This window comes from Phodopus roborovskii, unplaced genomic scaffold, assembly GCF_943737965.1.
Source record: "Phodopus roborovskii unplaced genomic scaffold, PHOROB, whole genome shotgun sequence".
NCBI lineage: Eukaryota > Metazoa > Chordata > Mammalia > Rodentia > Cricetidae > Phodopus > Phodopus roborovskii.
The window spans coordinates 23,712,838-23,723,442 of record NW_026126434.1 but is presented as its reverse complement, the minus strand read 5'-3'; positions in this window follow the sequence as shown (position 1 = coordinate 23,723,442).

Here is a 10,605-nt window from a genome sequence, read left to right as displayed (position 1 = left end):
TCACCTGGAACTGGAGTCACAGACAGTTGTGAGCTGTCATGTGGGTCCGGGGAATTGAACCTGGGTCTGCTGGAAGACCAGTCAGTGCTCTTAACCACTGAGCTATTTCTCCAATCCCCTCCTTGATGATTTTTAATATTTTACTTATTTTTTATGTTATGTTTTGGATGTTTTCCCTGTGTACTGGGTGGTTTTATGTTCACTTAACATAAGCTCCAGTCATTTGGGGAAGTGAGAAAATGCGCCTACCAGATCAGCCTGTGGGCTTGTGGGCTAGTCTATGAGTCTATGGGACATTTTCTTGACTAATAATTTATGTAGGAGCGCCCAGCACACTGTGGGTGAGCAGCACTCCTCTATGGCCTCTGCTTAAGTTCCTGCCTCCAGGTTTCTGCTTGTGTTCCTGCCCTGATTTCTTCAATGATGGAGTGTGACCTGTAAGATGAAACAAAACCTTTCCTCCTCAATTTGCTTTTAGTTATGTTTTATCACAGCAATAGAAATCCTAAGTAAGGCGTGAACACTGCTCATAAAAATGTTGGTATAAACTGGGACATGGTGGCGCTGCGCCCTTAATCCTAGCACTCAGGAGGCAGTGATAAGCTGATCTCTGAAGTTGAGGCCAGCCTGGTCTACAGATCGAGTTCCAGGACAGCTAGGGATACACAGAGAAACCATGTCTCAAGACAAACAAACAAAAATGGTTTTAAAATTTTAAAAAAATCACTATTTGGTGTGTATGAGTATTTTGCCTGTATGTCTGTCTGTCTGCCTGTGTACCACATTGGTGCCAGGTGCTCTTGGAATTCAGAAGAATGTCTGATCTCCTGGAACTGGAGTTACAGGTGGTTGGGAGCCGCTGTGTGGGTGCTGGGAACTGACCCTGAGTTTTCTGCTACAGTAAGCAGTGCTCTTAACTGTGGAGCTATCTTTCCAAGTCTAAAAATGCAGTTAGAGAAACGGCTAACAGGCCAACTACCAATGTCAAAGGACCAGGTTCTTTCGAAATCCTGGACCAGGCTTGGGGGGGAGGGGCCACGGGTGGAGGGAGGACTTGGTCAAGATGAGGGCGGGGTTGAGGTGTGGGACTGGGTTTCTGGTATTTGGAATCCCTAGAGTCAGCCAGCTTGTGGTCAGGGACTGAATGAGTAGTCATCCTCCTCCTCAACACTGGAAGGACCATCCAACTGCCAGAAAGACAAAGCCTTGCTCTGAGCAACAACCACGTCCTTACTTCTTGGCAGAACAAGGGCAAAGGAAGAGGAATTTCCTCAGACAATTTTCTTTCAGGCAAGCCTGGGGCAGATTATTTTCTCAAGTTGACCTGGCCTCAAGGTGAAAAGAGGGCTGAGAGAGGTCTCAGTGTGCTCACGGGCTCCAGTTCCTTCTCCAAGGGCACAGGGCATCTTACCACTGGCTCTGATAACCATGCTTGGAATTTCCCAGAACAACATGGAAGACAGGTGAGAACCAAACCACACCTAGCTGATCTCAAAGGCTGCCCACATTGCAGAGCAAGGTTAAAGTCTCCCTGATGTAGCTGGTGACAGGCAGAGCTTCTGCCCTATGCAGATGCAGCCTGTGGTGATAGATTGTTTATGATCTGATAAAGCCATCGGAGATCAGAAAAACAAAGCAGCCAGCCACTAGGGTGTTCTCACCTCTATCAATGTTCAGACTGCAGGGGTGGTCCACTAAACCTCCGACTAAATCTCCAGACTACACTGCTCTCCACCAAGCCTCAGAATCCTAGACTGCCTGAGTTCTCCCCACCACCTTATTATATTCCTCTCTCTGCCCAGCCATTTCATTCCTGTCTCATCTCCCTAGCTGGAATTAAAGGTGTGAGCTCTGTTTCTCTTTTAGACTGATTTATTCTTATGTAGCCCTGGGTGGCCTTGACTCAGAGAGATCCATCTGCCTTTTGTCTCCCAAGTCCTGGGATTAAAGGTGTGTGCCACCACGCCTAGCTTCTTTGGTTAACTAGTGTGGCTGACTTTCCATTCTGATCCTTCAGGCAATATTTAGTAAATCATAAATAATATATCACCACACATGCCTGTGTGGCTCTGGGCAGAGCCTTGCCCCCACTGGGCTCTGCACTGATATTGGAGAGCTTGGGTTTCAGGCTGATTCTTAACCATATCTTGAACCAGCAGCTTGGAGACAGGCTTCAGGTGGGACAGTGCAAGCAAGGGTCATTGTGGACAATGTGTGGGTGACTGATGGGGATCTGGGATGTTTCTGCAGTCAAGCAGATGGGCAAATTGGGCAAGAGTAGACCACAAGGTCTCCCCACACATTCCTAAGCTAACCTGCACTCTCCAGACTCCCACCTAGCAAAGTGTAGCCCTGAGTCCTCTGTGAATGGGCCTGGTCCTCCCTGACCCAGCCAGTCTCTAGGGAATTGGAGAGGGAGGAATTAAAGCAGATCCAGGTGCCATCTAAAGCCTGTTCCTAGCATGGGAGGAGGTTGAAGCAAGAGGGACATAGTCAAGGTCAGCTTGGAAGTCACAGTGAGTTCAAGGACAGTCTGGGCTACATAGCTCCTCCCCACCAAATAAAAAGGATCATTCATAGAATAACAGAAGAGTTCCAGCCAGCAAAACCATGGTGACAGACAGGGAGACCATTATGCAAGGCTGGAACATCTTGTGAGGAGCATTCTCTGAAAGCAGTGTAGCAAGGGATTAGGAAATGGGAGACTGTTAAGAAATGTCAGACCTTGACAGAAATACTCCAGAAAGGGTTGGGGGGAAGGTACAGAAGTGAGAAGTTACCAGTCAGGAAGTCAAGAAAACCTGGCAGGCCTGTGTGCTCAGTGAGGGTATGGGAAGAAAAGCCACTCTGTCAGCCTCTCTCAGTGTGATTTACAAGGTCTGGGAGAAGATGCTCTGCAACGTTTAGAAAGAAAGTCTTATGTCATTTGCCAGAGGTACAGGATTAAAATGATTGACTGATAGGTTCCTTCCCAGCAAGGCTGAGAGCAAGAAGTTTTTGAATAAACATTCCCAACCTTTCTGGCAAACGACTTTAGCCCATAAGTCTGCATGGGATATTTCTGTGAAGCATCCAGGTAGACAGTTGAGGGTCTCAGGAGAACACCTTACCTCAGAACACTGCTGAGGGTGCACCAAATCCAAACTAGGACAAGGAGAGAGGGGTCTATGGAAAAAAATGGGTAAGATTTTGATCATGCCTAACAAAAAATTTCACCCCTACTGCCTAGCATACATGGTATAAGGAGGTACTCTGAGAAAGTTAATTAACCCAGCTAGAAACCCCACCACCTACAAAATCAACCTGCCTGCAAAATACACTAATTCAGTAGCAACACAGATGTTATGGGAACAACCAAACACTTAAATGAAAATTTTTTGAGATCATTAAAACATTTCTTCCCCCTTACCTGCCTTCTAAGACCTTCTATACACCCCTTCCCACTCCCCTCCAAATCCATATAGCCTCCTTTTTTCAGCCACTTTTTGATTATATTTAAGGTTCATTCCATGAGATGGAACCCATTGCTAAAGTAGCCAAGAACCTGAGACGAGATAGGCCATGGCCTAGGGAAAACCCTGTACTATTATTCTGCTGAAGAAAGAGTCATAGAGTGTCTGCTCTGCTCATGACATAGTGCTTTACCCATAGATCAGGCCTCACTCAACCCATATCAGGAAAGTTTATTTTGGCTTTTTTTTTTTTTTTTGGTCTTATTTGTGTTTTGCCTGTTTTGATTTTTTTTTTGTTGTTGTTTCTTCCTTTTTAAAAGAAAGAATATAAAGTCAGATGTATAGGGAAGCAAGAACATCTAGGAGGAGTTGGTGGAAGGGGAACCATGACCAAAATGTATTGTATGAAAAAAAATTATGTTTTATTTTTCAAAACACAGTTTCTCTGTGTAGCCTGGCTGCCCTGGAATTCTCTCTGTAGACCAGGCTGGCTTCAAACTCAGAGATTCACTTGCCTCTACCTCCTAAGTTCTGGGATTAAAGGCTTGTGCCACCATGCCTGGCTTATGGAAAAAAATTAAGTCATGGTAAAAAAGATCCCCATAGAAAGCAGTTAGGGTTCATTTGGCTTACGATTCCACATCACAGCCCATCACTGATGGCAAGGTACTCTCACTGAGTGTAGCTTGAAACCTGACATTGTTCCATCTCCTTTAGAAGTTTATGTTATATGCATGGATATTTGTCTGCGTGTATGTCTGTGTACCACATGTGTGTCTGTGCCCTCAGTGCTCAGAGGAGCCTTCAGAGACACTGGAGTTTTGGATGGTTATGAACTTCCATGTGAATGCGGAGAACCAAGCCCCGGTCCTCTGAAAGAATAGCTGGTTAAGGGGTAACTGTTGAGACCTCTCTCAGCCCTCTTTTCACCTTGAGGCCAGGTCAACTTGAGAAAATAATCTGCCCCAGGCTTGCCTGAAAGAAAATTGTCTGAGGAAATTCCTCTTCCTTTGCCCTTGTTCTGCCAAGAAGTAAGGACGTGGTTGTTGCTCAGAGCAAGGCTTTGTCTTTCTGGCAGTTGGATGGTCCTTCCAGTGTTGAGGAGGAGGATGACTACTCATTCAGTCCCTGACCACAAGCTGGCTGACTCTAGGGATTCCAAATACCAGAAACTCAGTCCCACACCTCAGCCCCACCCTCACCTTGACCAAGTCCTCCCTCCACCCTTAGCACCCCCCCCCCCAAGCCTGGTCAAGGGTTTTGGAAAGGTCCTGGTCCTTTGACATTGGTCTGTGTCATTGAATCTAAGCAGCCCTGGCACATACCTGCCCCAGCAGGGTCTGCTGGTGGTTTTGAAACAGGGTCACACACTCTGGGCCCTCTCGGAGGTGGAGTTTACCCTTTTCCCTTGTGAGTTTAGTAACTCGCTGCTGACTGCTGGAAAAATGGCTGATTGCTGCTGATTCCCATGAGGCTGCTCACTGCCTTCTGGATAGCATAGGTGTCTCGGTGCCAGCTGCAACCTAAAAGGCCCAGTCTCTAATCCTCTGAACTTTGGGCTGCAGGTTTTACTGATTCGCAAGTCCATGACATAGAACACATAGACACGCCACAAGACCATTCGCTTTCTGTTATTGATACCCAAGGGCTCCAATTGCACCATCCCTGGTCAGCCTTTGTCATTTGTAGATTGATAACGACCTAGCAACTCTCCTAGAGAGTGCAAGGTGGAATCTCATTGTATTTTTAAGAATGCAATTGGGAGCCAGGAGTGGTGACATGTGCCTTTGTAGAGGCAGGTGGATCTCTGTGAGTTCAAAGACAGCCTAGTATACAGAGTGAATTCCAGGCCAGCCAAGGAAGGCCCCATAGAGAGACCTTGTCTCAAAAGCAAGCAAGCAAGCAAAAAACAAAACCAAACCAACCAAACAAAACAAAACAAAAAAACAGAAGGACTCACATGTATATACATATAGGTGCTCAGATTACAAGAAAGTAATGACCAAAAATGTTGGTACAGGGGCTACTTGTGAGAGCTCTTTAACCTGCATATTGAAAGAAGAAATAAAAAGGAAAGGATATGCCTGCTCCTAGGTAAGGTGGAGGAGAAGGTTGATTATAGATATGTGGGGGAGCACAGATAGAGGCAGGCACAGGGAGAGCCCAGAGTGGCTACAACATGACCGGACTGAGCTGGGCCACGTGGAAAGAAGGGGAGGGAAAGGAGGAGGGAAACAGCTGTAGAAGCCAGGAGGCCAAAGGTCCAAACAGGGACAGATGACAAAAACGTCTGAGATGCATAGGGAAGAGCCTCCGGCTGGAGAGTTCAGGGTAGAGGGCCAGGGTATGCCAGCCATATTCTGTAACCGGTGGAGACTGAGGGATGCTGGGAGAACCTGGTGGCCAGGTCTGCTCTGATATGTTAAATAGGTACCTCAGCCATTTGTCTGGGGGTTTTGAAATTTAACATATATATCTTTTATGCTCCTTTCCCTATGTTCCCAGGCCCTTGTAAGAAACATTGAATATTAGTATTTTTTTCTTCAAATACTGTAAAACTTGGATTTACAAAAAGAAGAAATTAAAACCCTTTTCTCTCCCTCTACCTTATATGGCTATTATGCAAAAGTTTTAAACCTCCCCTCCAGTAAAACATTTCTTCCCCACAGAGGCCCTGCTATATTCTTTTGTTTGTTTGTTTGTTTTGTTTTTGTTTTTTGAGATAGAGTTTCTCTGTGTGGCTTTGGAGCCTGTCCTGGAACTGGCTTTGTAGACCAGGCTGGCCTCAAACTCAAGAGATTCACCTGCCTCTGCCTTCCCAGTGCAGGGTATAAAGGTTTGTGCCACAGAGGCTCTGCAATGAAAAAAAAAAAAAACCTTTTTCTTTCTTTCTTTCTTTCTTTCTTTTTTTTTTTTTTTTTTTTTTTTTTTTTTTTTTGAGACAGGCTTTCTCTGTATTGCTTTGGAGCCTGTCCTGGAACTCGCTCTGTAGACTCGCTCTGTAGGCTAGCCTAGAACTCACAGAGATTCTCCTGCCTCTGCTTCCCGAGTGTTGGGATTAAAGGCGTGTGCCACCAATGCCAGGCAGAAAATAAATTTTAAAAAACAAAAACAGAAACACCATTGTAACGTGTATGGGTTTTTCTGCCTGCCGCCTCCCGGTCTTGTCCTGCCGCCACGCCACCAGCCCCAAATAACACACAGAGACTCTGTATTTGATACAATACTGTTGGCCCGGTTACTTGTTACTTATCGGCTAGCTCTGCCTTTAATTATTAACCCATTTCTATGTATCTTCACATGGCCTTCTCTTACCGGGGAGGCGGCTGGCGTCCAGCTCTCTCCAGACTCTCCATCTTGACTCCTCCTTACTACTTCCTATTTCCTCCTTGTCTCCTAGTCCCTCCTATCTTCCTTTCCTATTGGCCAACAGTGCTTTATTATTAACCAGTATGAGAAACATATACAGAATGACATCTCCCATCATCTCCTCTTTTCTGTCTAAATAAAAAGAAGGGTTTTAACCTTAACATAGCAAAATATATTATACAACAGTTATCAAGTAAGAATCACAGTTAACAATATTTAGTCTATTAACATTTAGCAAGATTTGAAGAAAATATTTCATCATCTATTCTATCTTTGTGTGTCTAAAGTCTAAGTAACTTATCTTTAATCCTAACTAATGAAAACTATAACCATTACTATCTGTCTTCAACTCCTTCAAAGACCACAGAAGGATAATATATAAACTCTAGAAATGACAGAGACAACTCACTGCGTGGTCACCCGAAGTTCTTTTGTAATCTTCCATCTTCAGCCCATAGGCCATAGTGTGTCTGGCAGACTCTTCAGCAATGCAGGAAACTTTAAACTGTCTTCTTGTATTCGCAGTTTGTCAGTCACTTTTCTCTGTGTCCTGCATACTGTCTCGCAGACTCTTCCATGAAGCAGGAACTCTGTAGCAATGTCCATCTTGAATCAGCAGTCACTTTTCTGTGGGTCCTGCATGTCCAGTATATACAGCATAAAGTCAAACAGTCCAGACAAGAGCAGTATCTTGTCCAAATGGCTAGTCTTGCCATATTGGAAGCAAACTTCATAATGCATTTCTTCGATGTCCATCTTCCTTTCTGGTGCGGGTGGTATTACCAGGAGCAATTATGTCTCATTGTCAAGTAAAACCCTAAATCATTTTAAATGCCATATTCTGTAGGTCTTTGAAAGGTTTGAAGAATGCCTATCCATCTCAAATATATGTCTGTATATCTAGAAATACTAACTAACTTAACTATAAGTTCTAACTATCATAGGTAACTATCTATAATCTGTACTACATTATACATTACATTTCTAACTGAGCTCAATAAACACAATACCTAAACAAGAGGAGAAATATACATATCACCTTATTGACCTTAAATTGTATCAATAAATGAAAATCCATTCCAAAACAAAGTATTCATATCTATACCATAATTCCCTTTTTACCTTTAAAAAGAATTGGCTGTGATCATTAACCATTTATAAGCAAATCCATTTAAATGAAAACAAACATTTATAAACGATATTTGGGAATTTGGGCGTCGTTCTTTCCAAACTACTTCCTGCTGATAGGGGGCGCTGTCATGGGGATCCTAAGAAGAAGCAGAAATCCTGGCTGTAAGTCTGCGAGGCTGCTTTGTCCAGCTGTTTTGAATGTAGGATCACCAGCGACTGTTTCAGGGGGCCTGGCTTGCTCAAACCACATTAGTCTGCAAGGAATCCACAGCTTTTCATTTTCTGTGGAAACAAAAATAGAAATCCTTTTCCCCAGTAACTTGTCCTTGAACTTAAATGTTGGAGTCAAAGCATTTTTAAAATATATAAATTTAATTAATCCAGCAGCATTTCCTTTATCAGTTGTTATTTTCTCAGGAGTCAAACAATGTAGAGACAACACAATAGCATACAGTAACCAGATTCTCTCTGAGCTTTTCATCTTTACGTGCCTTTATTATTACTCTATTTTACTTTTATTTTTTTATTTTTTGACATAGGGTTTCACTGTGTAACTCTTATCTGTCCTGGAATTTACTCTGCATACCAGGTTTACTTTGCCACAGAGATCTGCTTGCCTCTGTCTCCTGAGTGCTGGGATTAAAGGCGTGTGCTACAACACCCAGTTCCTCTTTGTCTCTTTAAAACCATTTTTTTTTTTTCATGTCTACGTATATTTTAAAACACACTGTAAACCTTTAGAGGTTTTTCTTAATATGAATCTGTCTTCACTGTAAATCTTTATCTTCGTCTGGCTACAAGTCTTTTATCTGGTAAACAACAACATTGCTAAAATGAAAGTCATAGCTGTGTCAGCCGCGGTTTACCAAAGATGGTGGCAGGTACTTTTACCAGCCAGCACAGAAAGCTGTGCTCACCGCCTTGGTCTGCGCTGCCACCCAGAAAGCATGCTGCCTGCTTGGAGATGTGGTCACTGCCATTTCCATCTCTCATACACACCAATAAATTGTTAGCAGAGTTATTTAAAAGCTGTGCGGTTTTTTGCCGCTTAAGCTGAGTCAGGAACCTTCCCTTTAAGGAGCCGCGCAAATATCTGCTTGTCTCTCGCAAAACAGAGTCCAACCGAGAAAACTGCTGTTACCAAGAAACCTTGCTTATCTCTGTTCTTTTGTTTCTAAAACCCTTTTTTAACCTTTTGTTAAATTTTAAGTGGAAGTTCTTACTAGCCACGTTGGGCGCCATCTGTAACGAGTATTAACCCATTTCTATGTATCTTCACATGGCCTTCTCTTACCGGGGAGGCGGCTGGCGTCCAGCTCTCTCCAGACTCTCCATCTTGACTCCTCCTTACTACTTCCTATTTCCTCCTTGTCTCCTAGTCCCTCCTATCTTCCTTTCCTATTGGCCAACAGTGCTTTATTATTAACCAGTATGAGAAACATATACAGAATGACATCTCCCATCACACCATAGCAAAAGCAGGCAAAAAGTACAAACTATCAAGATCAGATGGTGACACTTTCATAAAGAAACTTCTCATGCACCCAGTGCCCTCATCCCCGTAGGCCACTCCTATCCACGCCACCCCAGAGCAGGGCTCTTGACTGCGGGTACCTTTCCTTAGGGTCCTGGGTCTGGATCAGCTTTCTCCCGCCCCCCCCAACCTCCCCACCTTTGAATCCCTTTAACCAGTTTTGGGGGACTGGCTCTCTGCTCTGTGCTCCAGACAAAGGCCACTCCCCCAAACCAGGGTGGCTAACAAATTTAGCAAATCCCTTTGAAGTTGGATTGAAAGGATGAAAATACAACTTAATTCTCTAATGACCACTAAAAGTGAAAAATTTAAAAAAAAAGTCCATCAACATGTATTTAAAAATCACCCTAGCTGCATGCAAAGCTCAGGAAAAAAGAAAAACACATGAAATAGCTTGATCACGATGACTGGTTTCTAGATATTATTATTATTATTATTCATAATCACCTAGTTCCTGAAAAATGTTGTTATTCACAACAACAGTCTGAGAACTGTTATGGGTCATCCTGTCCACAAAAAAATGAGACTCATAGCAAAAAGGGAAAGACAGAGAAAACAAGAGCTTCTGCCAATGATATAGATAACTCCCTGACTGGAAAGTACATTCTCCCAGCTGCTCAAGGGCAAGGCCACTGAGCCCACTGGTTCTTGAGAAAGAAAACCCCCTAACCTTGCAGGTGTGCTAAATCTCTGTAACCTAGAAAACCTTACTAACCATTCCAACTTTTGAACTATCCCATGACCTTGCTTTTAGGCCTAGTGAAAATAACAGGCTAGCTTTGAAACTGGCCTTGTTAGCTTTGATGTAAATTCTATAAAAGCTATCTCAATTCTGCACTAGAGGTCCTCAGTTCTCTACCCCTGCGTGGCGTATGACTGTGGACCCCAGTGCACTTGGAATAAAAACTCCTCATGCTATTTACATCAAGACCGCTTCTGGTGAATGATTTGGGGTGTCGCCTTTCCTGAGTGGAGCCTGAAGGTTCACACTCTGCAGGTCTTACAGGATGAGCTGATGTTACATGGTTTCCCCTCCAAATCCGGCTGCTACATTTAGCAGTTGTGGGATGGAGGGTGACTCCCAGCCATAACTGCAACTTTTGCCTTTTTCTTTTTTCT